At 36.8% G+C, this 18,124-nt stretch overlaps 1 protein-coding gene across 1 annotated transcript in view; it reads right to left on the bottom strand.

The window, feature by feature from the left end:
• The window catches only part of Gpm6a (glycoprotein M6A), a 253,667-nt gene that overhangs the window by 235,256 nt on the left and 287 nt on the right, over positions 1-18,124 (bottom strand). The window lies entirely within an intron of this gene.

Genomic DNA, 18,124 nt, shown 5'->3' on the forward strand with positions numbered 1-18,124 from the left:
CTGGGAAGCCACAGCCCCATGGTGATACACAGATTAAGAAATGGATTAATTTAAGATAGAAATATGTCTGAGCCATTGGATAGTGTTGCAAATGATATAGGTTCCATATGATTATTTGGATCTGCAAGGCCAAGAAATGAATGCACGGCCTCTGTTTACATAAATGTATAAATGTTCTCTCAAATTATATTGGCGTTCGTAAATTAGCATTGGATTTGTTATATGGAATATAATTGTAATTGCATTAATGGGTAAGATGCAGAAACAAGATAGAATTTTCACATTTTAATAAAATGACATATAAAATGTTTAAGCCAGCAGTAAATGAAGTGACCATTGGAAAGAATGACATGTATATCGGGTCTCAAGATTTACTGTTGAATAGAATTTCTTTGCATGGCAGTCACAAAATTTGTTTATTTATTTACTGGTTTAAGGACACTTGGATTGCTTTTCAATTCTAAATGACTATGAGTTAAACTATTATAATATTTTTTCTAAGATTTTGAATAAGGACACTATTCACTACAGACACAGGGCCCAAATGCCTCTGAGCTAGAACTGATATAAACATCTCTTCCTTGGGAAAACCTCCATAGTACCAGAAGGCACTTTGCAAGCTTTCAAAGGAGGGAAGCAGCAAAACAATCCTACCAAGCTGTGATGTCTATGAACCACAACAATGGCCAGCACAATAACTTGAAGGGTGCGATGGTGGCATGTATACCCAGACAGAAACCAACAGCTCCTCATTTGTACTTAAGACCCAATGTTCCTCAAGAAAGAAGTCATATTGGTATTGAAAACCTAGCCAAATACCCATGGCTGCTGAAGCCAAGGCACAGTTGCCTATACCTGCTATTCCAGTGCTAATTCAGGGAAAGAAGAGGTGGAGTCAGGAGATTCCTATGAGTGTCATAGGCCAGCTAACTGAATGTATGTATCAATCAATCAACAACAAAAATGTTCCAAGTGAAATGAAAGGTTGAAAGATGCTTGAGGTTGACTTCCAACCTTCACTTACATGTGCTGATATGAATGTGCCTGCATTCCATACATATTCATATATATGCATATATTCTTATACATACATAGCATCAACACTTATTCACAAAAATGTATAACCAATATGAACTACATTTGCTGAGAAAAGTTAAATTTTTCATTGGTTAAGAAAATAATGAATTAGACAATATAAATTATTGCTTAATTCCTTTTAATGACAATAGTATAATTTTGTTTATCCATTACTCTCCAAGAGAAAAGTCTGAACTCTATGATTTTATGATATAAAAACAGTTTTCATGTAGGCAGAAACTACATTATTGGTCATTTTTAGAACAATTAAAAATCTAGTTTAATCCAGTTTTATCAATTTAAAATAAATAGGTTTTCCTAAATTTATGTTTCTCTAGAATTTAACTTTTGCTGTATTCGCTCAGACTAATTTTATTGACTAAAAACTATCCTGAATCTCTGTTGAAAATACAAGTTGGTATTTGTTGCCTCTGTGGACAACTGTTGTGTTTTCCTCTGGTGATTGATGCATATACTTAATTTGGTAACCTCAACAATGGAACCCAGAATCTTGGCAGATAGTCAGTTTAAAATTAAAAGATTAAGTCCATCAAAAGCCTATTATAAAAACTGGAAATAAAAAGAAAATCAAGGAGACCAAATAATTCATAAGTTAAAGCTTCAGTAATGAACCTTAGAAAAGAATTCTTAATTAACTCCAAGAAGTTGTTCTCTCAAACATGCTCACTTTCTTCAGGAGATGAAACTTTTTTGTAGCTATATTTCCACAGACCAAAGAAACTTCATTGAGATGCCTAAAAGATAGTAAGTGGAACTTGTTGCTATGACTTCAACAACCAGCACTCAGCTAATCAGCATCTATTGCCAACACTGAAAAGGAGCTGGCTATGTCAGTGCCTCAGCTTTCTTCTGAAAATTCCATGATCAAAACTAAAATCTGACCTAGAAGCTGTTGTGAGTATAAAGATGCAGGACAAAAGATTTGGCAAGTGTTAATAAGAATTGGAAAATAACAGCCCACAGTCAGATTTCTCAAACTTTGAAGATAGTCAAGTACAATAAAGACCAGCCAAGAGCTTAACAGGCAAAGATGATACCCAGTGTAGCGTGATGGGCAGACTCTTTGCTCTGATTTGTTGTCAATGTTAAAAAGACTGGATGTTTTTCCATACTAAACAGCCAATAAATAAATAGTGAGCTACTGCCACTGGGACAGAGGATGAAAGCCAGTGACAAAGAAAACAGAAGGGCTCAACTTCAGGAAAACAAACAGCGGCTTGTACCCCAGTTCTGTAGTCCTTGCAGGAAATGGAAGATCACACAGAAAAGTCCTGTGTCCTGGTAGCAAGATAAACACTGTACACATCACATTTGGATTTCATCTGCACATAGCAGCACATATTAACCACATGTTAACTGAGGAAGGTGTCAGGGACAAGCAAAAAACTAAATAAATAAAGGCAAAGTTACAAATATCCAATTAGTTTTTTTTAATTACCTATTCAGAAAGAATTATTTTAATCATGTTGTGCCGTGTTTGGGTTTAATGATGCTGTTTGAATCAGCCCCTAGTATGGAAGAGAAGAAAGCGCTGAATGAGGTTTTCAACCCCAAGGATTATAGCCTTCTTCAAGCGTGCACCGTTTGAATTCTGAAAAACCAAGGAAAAAGCCCAGGAAGGAGAAAATAGAAAAAAAGAAAAGAAAAGTGAATGGAAGAGGTTTCCAGGATTCTAGAGACCTAAAGGTAAGACTGTTAATTTCAAGTAACAAAGAAGGGAATCTCTCTCTTTTCCCTTTGTGCCAAGTCAATCACACATGCATTGAATGATTAAGCAGGATGGAATAGGATTTTTAAAATGCTCAATAATGAACAATCTGTTGATTGCCTATGCTTATGGAAACTGAACTATGCCATATTTATAGATAACCAAAATATTGAAATTTTAGATAAACTTTAATTCATAATTAGATATTTCACATCTGCAGATCAGATGTCATAAATTTCTTATTGGATCACGGTAGTGATTTAGTTAGACTTGAAAACATGTTTGGAAGTTCTAGGTATGTATGGATTCAACCTGGTCGGACAGTCTTCATAAATGATTCTGTTTTCTATAAAGACCGTTATCTGATACATCCTCCATGAACGACCATGTAAGATGGCAGGAAGTCATGGAAGGTCTTATAAATAGATGAACACAGCAACTTTGAACAACTGGGCCAACAAAAAGTATTCTGAATCATTCCCCTATTTAATGGTAGGGAAGCAATATAGAGCTTAATTAACTGGTAATTACCAAAATTGTGAATATTTTCAGTTTGTATTTATTCTTGCTGATCCTTCCACTTTCCCCTTGGAATGCCAACTTCATCCATTTTTTTCCATTCATGTCTTATTCTAGTCACTAAAAGAATGTTTGTGGTGTTATTATTTGTAATATCTATTTTGTTATTATATTTGCAATCAAATCTGATTGGATAGCTATCTCCCAGCAACGCTACAATTGCATGATTACGAAAGCAATTGTAGGGAGGTAACTGAAGGGAAAAGAGATAAGCAAATGAAGAGAGAAGGAATGACAGGGAGAAAAGGAAAAATAAGAACTAAATGCAATTGACACACGTGTATCAACAGGCTATAATGAAATCCATTATTTTTTATATACTAACTTTAGAAGTTAATGATAATTTTAAAAGGCTGTGCGTTGATCATATAACTTGTACAGGATAAAAATACTGGACAGGCTACAGTAGGCCTGTTAGCGTGCCTGTGAAGATGAAGGAAGGCCTAGATTTGGAGTGACAGGGTGAGAGAACAGGAAGGATAAGACACTGTTGTTTAGTTAAACCCTTGCCTGGCTCACTCCCAGGGCGCATTTTAGTTTGTTTATAAAATCCTAGCTAGGTGTGGTCCCACATACCTTTCTAGAGGATGGGAAATTTAGAAGAGAAAATTTAGTGCCCTTTGATTACAACCTGGAGTGAAAGCAAATGCGGATGTGTCCTGGAGCATGCGCACTCCACACCAAAGGCTGTTTGCTGTTCTTCCCCGGCTGTACCCACATCCCTATGGGTCGACTTCCTGACAAAGTCACAAGCTACCCCGTTCTCTTCAAGGTAGTCTTTCATAAAACCCGTCATGACCATAACCTCTATAGCTCTCTTCCACTCCTGGTCCGTGTTCTAAAAAGCTATTACACTAATCTGTGTATCTGCAGCTAATCTTCAGAATAATCACGTGGTGCCCTGTGTGCAAGTTATTTCTTTAATCTCAATAAATAGCAGTGCTTTTGAAATTTAAATTATTCTTACTCTATCTCTCTCATTCTGTCATTCTATTTACCAACCAAAGTGAGCAGGTGCTTCACGCTTAGAGGTACCTGCTCCTTTTCAGTCAAATCAACACTAAGATAAATTCAAAGGGCTGCTTTTTGCCAGGAGAAATACCAAGGAATAGTTGGTGGCCTCATATAATATACAATGAGACATGTGAATTGAGATCGAGATTTTAAGTTTTTTGACTCTTTTTCAATGTGTATTATTTAACATCTCATCTTAAACCCTTGCCTGGCTCACTCCCAGGGCACATTTTAGTTTGTTTATAAAGTTCTAGCTAGGTGTGGTCAAACATACGTTTCTGAAGGATGGGAAATTTAGTAGAGAAACTACTACGATATACCTATTGTGTTGGGTAAATGATTATTAATAAAGCAAGCTGTTAGAAAAGAAATGCTAGTAAGACTAATTTTTCCCAGTGATTTCTGTCATTTGTATAACTTAAGAAATACCTACGTGCAAACCACTCTGATATTTTCTCTCTAGAAACCTCATTGAATTTTTTCTCACATATAATTAACAAGTAAAATTATTTCCTTCTATTTAGACTTTCTGTGGAAAGGAATAATGTTAGGAGGATGGCAGTGACAGATAACCTGTCACACCTGCTCTGCTTATCTAGGACCTAGTTATTTGCTCTTTCTCTTACCATTTAGTACAGGGACAAAAAGAGGAATGCAGATATATTAATGCTTATATTTTAAAAGTATATATGGATATATATGGATATATATATATATATGTGGCGATGTTTTTCAAAAGCTTAAGGTGTCAAAATAAATAAAATTTATGCATTAAAATATCAACCAGGCCAGCAAAATAACTCCTTAGGTAAAGATACTGCTGCGTGAGTCTGATAACTTGAATGTGATGATAGCCAGAATCCACACAGAGAGACAAAAGGAGAGGACTGATACCACAAAGTCATATTCTACTCTCCACATGCACACCTTGTTATGTGTACCCTAGGCACAAACATCATACATACGTACAGAAAATAAAAACAATTTTTAAAATAAAAGTAAAAATATCAACTTACTATGTCACATATCACTATAAAATAAGATATTCTTACTACACAAAATTAATAGTGAACTAAATTAAGCACTGAGTGTATAAAACTATTGATGCCTCTGCTAATGCCTGGGAATGTCGTGTGTTTGGTATTTTGCTATTTTCAGGTTCTGTTTTTATTTAATACTCACTTGATATGGTTAAAGAAAATATAAGGAAGCATAAAAGAAAAATGACAAATCTTGTTCTGAAGTCTTAGGACTGCTAGCCTTTAGAGTGTAGACAGAGACTGCTTGCTTATTCCCGGCCACCCAGACCCAAAATAAACTAACAGAAATTGTATTAATTAGAACACTGCTTGACTTATTAGCTTACTTATATTTCTAACTAGCTCTTATATTTTAAATTAATTCATTTCTATTCATCTTTGTATCATTACATAGTTGTGACCTACCTGTAAAGTTTCGCCCAGCATCTGGACTTTGTCTCCTGCGGTGGTGGCTAAGTGGCTTTTCTCTGACTCCGCCTACTCTCTCTCTATATATATCTCTTCCAGTTTATCTATATTCTGTTAAGACATTGTCCAAAAGCAGTTTCTTTATTAACCAATTGCAATAAAACGTATTTATAGCATTCAAAGGGAACCCCACATCATTAGAGGGCCAGGATGGAAACCACACAGAAATTTCTATCAAAGATTTGTGTACTATAAAAGAAGCTTCCTCTGATGTGGGTCTTCTATCCTAGTTTTTATTTTGCAGTGATTTAAAGATGATTGGGAATCTATGGGCTTCCTAATCTAAGACCTGAATTTACAGCCATGAGGTTCAGTAACATAGATCAATATTATCAGAGTTAGGAGATAAGAATGATTATCTCCTGACATTTCCCTGGCAAGGATTTAGCCATGATACATTTAATCTCTTTTGATGCACTTACTAGCATGATTTTAGATTATGTAATTTCTATTTATTCTTGATAATCAATGCATGTTACCTCTTAATAAAAGTGTAGAAATAATAATAAATATAATATAGTCATTAAAGTGAGTGTTATTAGCTCACTTAAAAAAATCCTCAGATGGTAAGAGAAACTTTACCCAGCAACTGATGGATACAGATGCAGAAACCCACAGTCAAACATTAGATAAATCTTGGGGAATCCTTTCGAAGAGGAAAGGAAGGATTGTGAGAGACAGGAGTCATAGGCACCACAAGAAAACCTATAGAAACAACTAACTGGCTTCACAGGGCACACAGAGACTCAATTGCCAACCACAAAACTTGCATGATATTGACCTAGACTCTCTGCACATATGTTGCCATTTGTAACTTGGTCTTCTTGTGGCACTCCTAACAGAAGGAGCAGGGGCAGTCTCTGACTCTGTTACTTGCTTTATGCACCCGATTCTTTATACTGGGTTGATTTGTCCCTACTTAACAGGAGAGTAGGTGCCTAGTCTTACTAAAATTTAACATGCCATGGCTGGCTTATACACTTGGGAGGCTTGCCATTTCTGGAAAAGAAAGAAGTAATGGATTGGGCTGCAGTGGAGGGAGGGTGGTGTTGCTAGGAGAACAGGACTTGAAGGAGAATAGAGAGGAACGGGAATCCGAGATTAGCCTAGGAAAAAAATAATTAAGTTTTTAAAAAGTCCTCATTCCATTAAGCCTTTGGCTGAGAGCAGTTTCCTTATTAACCAATGGCAATAAAATATATTCGTAGCAGACAGAGGGGAATCCCATATCACTGAAGGTCCAGGGTGGAAACCACACAGAAATTTATAAGTAATTTATTTTTACTTTCAAAATTAGACTTAAAGAACACAGCATGGTGCCACACACCTCTGATATCAGCACTTGGGAGGCAGAGGGAGGCTGATCTCTGTGAATTTGAGGCTAATTTAATAGTATACACAGTGAGTTCCAGGACACTCAGAATTCCATGGTGAACTATTGTCTTAAAAACAAACAAGTCTAGATGTAAACAATACAAAGAAAGGTTATTATATTATTCTGCAGTAAATTGCTTAGGAGTTCTGTTGTCTTGTTTCACTAACACCCCGTACTCCTCTTCTAGATCATTCTCTATTGTTATTTTGTTATTTCTGCTATTGATATTATTATTATCAATTATGATCCTCACAATTCATTTGATTTGTGGTGGTGTGATTACACCAGGACCTTGCTCATACTAAGAAAGTGTTCTACCCACTGAGCCACACATCCAGCATCTTCTAATTGCCTTTCCTATCTGTTTTGTTTTCCTTTAACCATGGTTCCCTTCATATTCATTTCTTCTTTCTCTTCATCCCTAGCTCTTTCCCTTCATAAACTATTCATCTCCTTTTTTTCCCCTCCTTCATTTTCCTTTTTCTTCCTTTTTCATTCTCTCTCTCTTCTCTCCCTCTCTCTCTTAATTCTTAAAATCTTGTCTGTAAGAGAAAACTTCACCATATATCCTTTTATTAAAGAGACTTTAATTTCATTTGGATTGTGCAAATTTTAGAAATCCACAGAAGATGCTTTAACCCAGAGACACTTGCTCAATCATGTCCACCTCTGTTGCATTCATAACAGACAGATATTGGAAAACTACTTGATGTCCCTCAACAGAAGAAGGAATAATGAAAATGTAGCACATTTACACAAGGAAATATTTATTATTCATCAGTTAAAAATGAAATTTCGAGGTAAATGGGTGGAACTGTAAACAATAATCATCCTGAGTGAGGTAATCCAGCCCCAGAAAGACAAGCATGGCATGCAGTAGCTTAGATATTGATATTGGCTGCTAAATCAATGATAACCAAGCGATAACTCACAGAAACACAGAGGTTAGGTATAGAGTAAGGGACTACAGTTGACCAATAGATCTCTCCAGAAAAGGGAAACAGGTTTGATGGATGGTTATGGATTGTTGAGAAAGGGATGGAATCAAAGGATCAAGAGAAGAAGGAGAAGAAAGAGGGGACAGGAATATGGAGAAAGGGCCCTAAAATTTAGGGCCACTTGAGGGAATGCATAAAATATATATACATATATATACATACATACATACACACACATATATATATATATGTAGCTGCCAAGGTTTTTCCCTTCTCCTGGCGATTTGCAGGGCCTTGTGACCTCCGGCTCCCTGGAGACTCTGCACTAGCTCTGGCTTGAGGGGATTACCTAGCAAGAACCTGGTTCTCTTTGTTATGGTGATTCCACTTGTATTCAAGGTCTTAGCAGTGGGCCAGCAGATAGCCTTCCTCCCCCAGCTGACCCTGCCCAAGGGGCCGAGGGGCCGGGAAGCTTTAATCTTCTTCTCCTGCTCCTGGATGGGAGGAGGCCTTGCATTTTCGATCCTTCTAGCCCACTGGTATATATACCCGACTTGAGTTTAATAAAGTTGCCATTTACTCTGGTAAATGAGCAAAGGTCTCTTTTGTGTGTGTGTCTCTTTTCCAACCCTCAGGACAATCGTCCATTCTCGTGGGCTCGAGTTCGGGAAAGCGCGCAGCCTGAACCGGGTGTGGGTATCCATTGGGAAGTGCAGACTCTTACATATATATATATATATATATATATATATATATATATATATATATACACACACACACACACACACACACACACACACACATATATATATATATATATATGAAGGTTATATAAATAAAATCACCAAATAATGGAGAAGAGATATTCCCAGGTGGATATCACTTGTCAAGCAACAAAATTTCCAGTCCTGGAAATGAGTTACATCTATTGTAATTGTTGACCAAAGAGTTCCCATGGTAACCACCAAATAACTCAGGCTGCTGCCATGACTGTACATTGTTCTCTACAAAATGATGGCAAGGCCCTGTTGTTGAAGGCAACACTAATAGAACTCATTGAGTTAGGTCAAGCAGTCGAGCTGGTGCCTACATGGAGTCATCACCCATATGCTCTTAGCATCTATGGAAGAGGAAGGAACTATGAATGCCACCAAAGAAGAAACATAAGCACCAAACTATGGACAAGCAAACCTTTTGGTCTACCATGGTGTCCTGACTGCAAGATATGCCAGTGCAATTGTGACACAAAACTTGTGGTATTAATCAACAAATATCTGATTTAACTTTAGACCTACTCCACAAGAAGCAATCCATAACTCACACTGCTAAGATGATTGAGAACCCAGAGGAAATGGAGGGAATCCAAGGAAACAAGAGCCACTAAATCAATAGAAATCCATACACATATGAACTCACAGAGACTGAGGCAGCATTCGCAGGACCTGCACAGGTCTGCACCAGATGGAGTCCTAGAGCTGCAGCAAACATGCATACAAGCCTCCATCCCTAACTCTGCAGATATCTCCAAATGGTAACCACTTGCAAATGAGAATTTGGTTTCCTGGAGAAACAAACTCTTAGGGTAGGCTTCATGTTCACCAGTAGATGATCAACGGAAAACGAACTCAATGGCATCTTTAGAGGTTCGCTGCTATGTCAATTTTTTTAAATTTTGTATTATGCTTGATTTTATTTTTTCTATATACTTAATTTTACCTCTTTTTTTTACTCTATAGGTACTCTTGGTTCTATATTATGGCTTTTAGTTTAGTGTTTTTATGGGATTTGTGTGTGTGAAGTGGGTCTCTTTGTTGATTTCCATTTCTCGTGCCTCTTCTGGGGCTGTCCTACTCCTGTTTGTTTGTTTTGTCCTATTATAATATGTTAATTTTTGTTTTATAGTGTTATATTAAGATTTTATTATCATTTAGAAGCTCATTTTCAAATAAAATACCAAAAAAAAAGCTGTGGATCTAAATGGGAAGGGAAGTGAAGATGAACTGGAGTAGAGAGAGTGAAAATTATAGTCAGGCTATAGTATGTGAGAAAAAAAACCTATTTTCAATAAAACAAACGAATTCTTAAAGAGCCATATTTGGCTTTACTGGGCTCTTTTTGTTGCACTGAACACTGTAGGTGACTTATTGCAAATGATTTTCTTCTTTGACTAATGGAATTACTCTAACTCCAATATTCTTTTCAGTAGGACCTTTAAATTTGCTTTATTGTTTATCTCTTGGCAAGGCTCCTTGTCTAGTATTGTCCAGTCATATTGCTTCCTGTTCTGGACAGACACACTTACATAGTAGTTTTGCCTTCTTCTCTGTACCTTACTAATATTAAGACTTAATGTGTTACACTCCCCAAATACTCAGTTTTATACTTCAGTTACTTTGTATGTTGGTATAAGGCAGCATTACATAAACACCTTAAAATACCTGAATTCGATATCTTTCCAGAAAGGACTTCCTGCCCCCAGTATCCAAACATGGCACCAAGTAATGAAGAGAGACTATATATTAGCAAATAACCCTTATCAAAAACAAGACATGCAGAGATCAGGCATTGGGTGTTCCTAGACAAGAAGATGGATTTTGTTTGTTTTGAAACAGAATTTCACCATGTAACCCTGTAATCATGTAACTATGTAGACCAGACTGGTCTCAAACTTAAAAAGATCCACCTGCCTCTGCACACCGAGCACTGGGATAAAAGGCCTATGCCACAACACTTACAGAAGATATATTTTAACTGATATAATGTTGACTTAAGTTACAAGTGTTTGTACATAAGTCTCATAGCTTGACCACATTCTTCTAGAAATGGGCATTCATTTAATAATTCATTGAATACTGCATTCAAATTTCTTTTACAGCATCTCTCCTTTAACTATAAGTATCTCTTTATATTAGGTACCAGAGGAAGAAAGTAGGCATGAGTGGATGAAGAGAATGAGCTAGACCTTGGTGGATCATGTCAGTTTTGAACATACTGATGTTGAGGGACTGAAGGGATAGAAGTAGAGCCAAACGGTTGAGTGATAAAGTCCAAAAATTCATATAACGAGAAACAACACCTGAATGGTGCAGGAAAATTGTCTGTATTCTCTCAATCTGTTTATTTTGAATAAATGCTGATTGGCCAGGCAGGAAGTATAGGTGGGCCAACCAGAAAGGAAGTAGAGGCCGGGTGGTGAGAACAGGAGAATGCTAGGAAGGAGGAAACCCATTCTGCCCATTCCTGCCCAGAGCACTGAGAAGCAAGATGTAACCTGCCCGCTAAGAAAGGTCCCGAGCCATGTGGCTAACATAGATAAGAATAATGGGTCAATATAAGCTACAAGAGCTAATAAGTAGCCTGAGCTAATGGGCCAATCAGTTTATAATCTCATGGACTCCTCTGTGTGATTTTCTTAGGGGCTTGTCAGCTGTGGGGTACTGAGTGGGATAGAAACCCCAACAAGCAAGCCCGGCCTTCATGTTACACCTGAAACCTTGAGACTGGAAGTTATGAGGAATTTTTAGGGAGAGAGATTCAGCAAACTCTGGAAGAAAAATGCCACATTAGGTTTTCCATGGGAAACAGGAAATTTCAACTATAACCATATTCCAGTGAGAGTGTGATAAAATGAAAATGTGAATATCTCAAAATCTAGGTCTTGGTAGTGAATGTTTAAGTAGTGGTAATTATAAATTAATATACTTGATATAAGAAAATGATTTAAATTGTAATGAGTAACACAGTTTGCTGAGGAAGAGAAGCATTCTGGGCATTTTACTTCTCAATACAGTCCCACATTTCCTTACTCAAAATTAATTGAACTGAGCTTTAAAACCATAGGTTGAGGTCTGGACCCCAGGTATTCTCAATATGAGTCTCAGGAGTCTGTCCCAAGCACAGGTATTTAATAGACTGTCTGCTAGTCTAATAAAATTAGAGATTCTATAATAGAAAGTCTAGAATTATCAGTAAATGAATATCTTAACAAACTAAAGAATAATTTCCATCAACTATTTATCACTTGACTCATTTGTGTGTGTTTGTGTATAAAACTGTCTTGATTCTTTAAGGTGGAAGGATACTTATTTGCTTTACTTTGAGTAGTAAGCATGTACAGTATTAAATTATATATAGTCTATATAGTCTGTCTCTAATTCCTATTTCTTTTTAAAGAGTTATTAATAAAATGACCTCAATAAATTAAGTTCAGACACAGTAGGAATCTAATGTTTTTTGAATCTCTACACTTTTAAGCTGAAATGAACCTTGTCTTTGAATCTAAAAAAACTAATTTAAAATAGGTTTTCTTTGTTTTTCAGTTGTCTAAGAAAAAGACCTTTTATTTTTAGCCATTGTGAGAGCTCTAATCTTTTCCAGTTAAGAACAACACAAAGATTTAGATGAAGTTTTATAAAGTAGAAATTTACATAGATAACTTAAGTGCATCTTTTCAAGGAGAAATATAATTAAGTATATGGATGTATAAAAATTAATACTCTAAAAAATAGAATCCTAAATATATCATCAATGACAATTTAATTTTTATGACAAGAGGATAGTGAATATCTTTGCTATTTTATCGACATTTAAACTTATGATGTAAGGTCTATTCTAAATAAATTATAAATAAAACATTAATTTATAATATCCTTAGAATTTCCTATTTAAGTGAAAATAAGAAAGACTAGCTGATTTTATTGCCACTATTTGGAGTAGAGTTGAATCTCGGGATTCAACAACCATATTTCCACTCAGGCATCAATTTCCACACTCAGTGTTTTGCTGTGAAGCTTTGGTGTAACTGATCAGATAGTTTTACATTTCTAATTAAAGATATGGCTCATTTATGAGGCATTTATTTTCAGAATGAAATAGATTAGTTGGCTCTATCCGTTCCGACTTTCCTTTCGCTAGCCATCATGTACTTGATATCAAAATGATAGCCTGATCTCCTCTATGCTTGAGTCACCCTGCTTTCAACTTTTGTGTTCCAGAAAATGAAACAGAACTCATGTCCTGAGGCACTTACTTGAAGCTAGATCAGCCCCTGGGTATCTTAAAATGCTCCTTTTTGGAATGCTATTTCTTGAAACCCTTCATTTTTTTTTCAAAAAAAAAAAAAGCCCAAAGGTGGCCACAGATGAGCATCATCAGCAGATACTATCGACTGTCAGCCATTTGTGAACATCGCAGATCACCAAGCTGACAAAGTCTTCAGATGGCTGATTACCTAACTGACATTCTAGTGACAACTCAAGACTGTGTATAAAAAATGATCAGCTAACAGTCAACCCATAGAACCATGAGAGTTAGCAATGAGTTGTTTTCTGGTGTTTTTAAATAACTTACTTATTTTCATTTTATGTACATTGGTATTTTGCCTGTCACATGAGGATACCGGATCACCTAGAACTGGAGTTTCGCACAGTTGTTAGCAGCCATGGAGGTGCTGAGACTTGGACGTGAGTCCTCTGGAAGAACAGCCAGGCCAGTGCTCTTAACCGCTGAGTCACCTCTCCAGCCCCAGCAATGAATTGTTTTAATAAACTCGTTTGGAGAATAACTGATTTACAGCAAGAAACACCATCACACTATTTATCTTTATCTGGATCACAATGCCATTTGATTATTATAATTGTCTAGGGAAAATAATGTACTAGGGAGTTCAATGATTCATAAGCACCATTGTCTATTAATCTAGATTCTAGACTATAGGATCATACAATTATACTCTATTTTTTAAAGAAGATAGTTTGAACTTGTCATATTCACATTTTCCCTCTAATTATTATTGAATAATAGCCCTGAGCTACATAAACTTATAGTCCCTGTAATCAAATACCAGAGAATAGAAGATTTTTCAAAGATTTACAAGAGCGACCAGTTTCAAACATTGTCTGTTTGTGACATCACTGCATTGCTTTTCCCCTGGAATAAAATTTCTTGAGTTCAGAAACTCAAGAAATATTATGTCTTATTAGTTTTAGTACAAATCTTTAAACAATTTTAAATATTGTTAGTCAACTCCATTTTTATTTGAAACTGAATGGCAGAAAAATATCTTCTTCAGATTTTTTTTCTTTGTTGTAAAAGTGTATGGGTTTTTGATCTATCACTGAACTTTTATGGTATCACATAACAAGCTTCTAATCTTAAGACATTTAGTACATAGTTGGTAACTGGTTCGGTTTTCTCCAAAAGACAGCTTTTCCTTTATCTTTTGCTCCTGAAGCAGTGTTGCCTGTTCTCTCTCTTTTCAAGTAAATAACTCCTTGTTTTAGAGTATCTTTCACTAAAGATTGGGAATACTTACACAATTGATTCCCTTCTCATTTTTTCTTATTAACTCCTCAGTATGCATTTAGAACTTATTAAACATTTTCCTTTAAACATCTAGCCATCAACTCTTACTTACTTTTAAAAATGAAACTCATCAGTTGCCCAGGATAACCAGAAAATAGATCATCTAGTTTATCTCTTCAGTATGGCATCAAAAACCCTACCACTTTCCCCATTATAAAGCTTTCAGCTCCCCAGAGAACATATTCATTTTCCTTGTTATTCTGTTGCATGATTTTATAGATGTGTCTTCCACTTACCTTTCTCCCTCTGTACCCAGTGTCACTGGACTAGCCTGGAGGTACTATTTCAGGACTGCTCTGATAATTCAGTACATCTTCTCCAGCTTTCCCTTTAAGTGTTGTGGTCAATGTATCTTTCTTAAACACTAACATTATAAAGACTTTACTTCCCATTTCCTAAAGTATAATTCAAACTTCTTGCTGCTTTGCATTAGCTTTCCAAAGTTAAGATCTATTATTGACCCAGATTCATGTTTTCCTTCACTACAAGATGTTTATCCCTTTCTGCTTTAGAACCATCCCTTATCTACTTAGGTTATCCTCCCGTCTACAGATCCTTTACCTTCCTCCAAATCAAATTTAATACCACAGCTTTTATTACTAAAAGATACCAAAATACTAAATAATAACACCATTTATAAACAGCAAAAAGATGAATACTGCTCTAGTACATAGCATAAATTATATATGTATATATATACATATATATATATATACACAATCACACATATTTAAGGAGAGCAGTGTGACTAATATGCTTAGAAAAGAAATTTTAAATATCCTTGACCTACCTCTCTACTGGACCCTGAAAACCCACAGTTGGGAAGCATGGATGGTAATTAACGTTAACCTTGGAGCTAAAATGGTAATATGCCTAGCAAACAGTTAGCCCTGCATTTTTTAATACAATCTATTTTTCTTCAACCATTTTTCAGAGAAGTTTGGGGTAAAAGAAATTGTTTTAACCCTAGCAAAGAACGTTGCTGAAGATGGAAATCCCAATAGACCCCCAAACTCTATTTCCCTCCTTTACAAGGAACTTGTTATTGTTGTGGTTGATGCTGATTCGTTCTGCTTTATTTTTTGAGAATTAGCCATGTGCTTTATAGATATGATAACTATGAATTATTTAACTCATTGCTCTCATGCTTCCACAAGGGTAGAGTAAGGAGGTCTCAGACAATCAATCATTGTTACATTCGTCCCTACAGCACCATTTTCCTTTCTAGACTTCTCTTTTCCTTCCTTCTTTGTTTTTTGGTTTTTGTTTGTTTGTTTTGGTTTTTTTTTTTTTGAGAGCGATGTTTTCTCTGTGTAGTCCTGGCTGTTCTCCTGGTGCTCACTATCTAGACCAGGCTGGCCTGAAACTCAGAGATCTGCCTGCCTCTGCCTCCTGAGTGCTGGGATCAAAGGAGTACACTATCGTTACAAATTTATTTTCAAGTATCGTGACATCAGAAGAGGAAAACTACAGACTGCTGGGACAGTCCAACATATTCCTGTACCAGAGTGATCTGGAGTCCATTTCTGAGTCACTGACTAAGATCGTCTCACCTGTCAATAAAGAGGTATTAAGACATGAAGCTCTGTTCTTTAACAAGTAAATTGAAAGGAAGAGGAGAACTGTAACTTCAGTAATGAAGTGTATTCTATATGGTTTCCAGGCATGTTTCTTTCCTCCCTTCTCACATTGCCTCTCCTAACTTTTCTGCAGACTGTTCCTCTTCATTTCTATTCTGAGTCTTGGCTTTAGACTCTTTCTTTCTTCAACTGTATACTAATAGTTTGCCTTTCTTATTCCGTCTTTTTCTTTCCTAAGTTGTGGTTTCTCTCTTGTTCCTCTAAAGTCCTGTCTCCCAGTAGGTAACTGACGTAAATGAGTTTTAGGTAATCTCAAACACAAGAGGGACATGTAATCCCTTCCTGAGGGAACAGTAGTTTTACAAACTAAGGTTGAACTCCAGATAAGTCCAGCATCGCAGGCACTAATCCCAACCTTATCCCACAGCACTTTCTACACTTGGTGAGTGATTTAGCCACAAGAATCCAAGTAAAATCCAGTCAATCATTTTCTTTATGACTTGAAAATACAAATTCTAGAGATAATTAACTTTGAAATGAAAAAGTTAACATTTGATAGCCAATCATTTCAAGCATAAGCTGACCGAGGTAAGTAATGTCAAGCTTTCTAAACGCTAGCATATTGACGGTTTTAATAGAGCTCGTGACAAGGTTACGTTGTCAGTTAATTTGGTTTTTATTCAAGAGAGACTCTTTCTCTTGCCACTGTTATTCTAGTGCCACAGAAATACGACTGTACTTTTAAAAGTCTATGTATCCATGGGGAAGCGATTTGTTTTTCTTTTATAACCTGCAAATATTACTTCCGTTTAAAAAAGTAAATACTCCAGTTAGACTTCATTCTGGAGATCATTCCCAACACTTTTATTCAAAGGACTTAAAAAAAAATGAGTCTTTCTAAGACTCTTGCAGGGTCATGCAAGAAGAGCCTATCAATGTCTTCATCACAGCTAGCATTCATAGGCAAAAATGTTCTTCGCCTTTTCTGTTTTCTTTTCTTCCAAGTTGGCCAGTGTGTATTAACCCCGCTGCTTAGTAGTCAAAGCATCCCCTAACATTGAGCCTGTGGGAATTTAGGAATTTCTACAGGGACATGTCAGCCCAAAGGGCTCCTTTGCTCTTGGTGAAATCACTTACAACAAAGGACAAGGGAGCGGCGGGGGAGGGGCGACTAATGGACTTGGACCGGAAGCAGTGAGTCCACTGGCGTTTGCATAGTAAATCCCCCGCGGCTGGTGGATCACTAATCAGTAACCGTGGAAATGCAATATTGCGCGAGCACTTTTCGCAGAAACTGTACAAACATAGCCAAGTCCTCAGATAGTGGGTCACTTCTTCACAGGTTATAGAACTTTTCTCACACCACTACCTTCTGATGCTGGATTTTTGTCCCCAGGGCAGACACCCAGTCCTCCACCTTCGTTGCACCCCACAACATTCCTGGGCGTGTGCCAATCTGCGCCGCTGCGTACTCCAAAGAAACTGGAGCGAAGCTGACTGCCGCAAAAGCTACCTACCGTGAGGTGACCCGAGCCACTCGGGGCGTCCTTTTAACTAGATCATTAATTTACCAAGATTCTTCCAAGGAAAAGTGAAGCATTCAGCTTCAACTTCACAAACACTGTGACAATGGGCCTTTCGTTTACACAGGGGACTAGAAACTACCCCCAAATCTTGCCCTTCCTCAGTGTCTTCCTCTACTCAAACCTGTTAGGAGCTGAAAGTTTTCTAAGTTTTCGTTACTTTATGACTCAGTTCAACTTGTGCCACAGAGCTCTCATCAAACTTGTCACATGCTGTTCCTCCTGGAAGCTGATTGTTATTTCTAATCTCTCTTTTAAAATCCCTCAGGTAATGTCCAGAGCAAGGTGCAGCAAAGTCAGGCACTCAATCTCCCCTCTCCCCTTCCCAGAGTAAGTGCAGAGGCAGGCTCTAAGGCAGCCGCAGAAGCACCCAGCGCA

Source organism: Myodes glareolus, chromosome 23 (genome assembly GCF_982192425.1).
Source record: "Myodes glareolus chromosome 23, mMyoGla1.1, whole genome shotgun sequence".
Lineage (NCBI taxonomy): Eukaryota > Metazoa > Chordata > Mammalia > Rodentia > Cricetidae > Myodes > Myodes glareolus.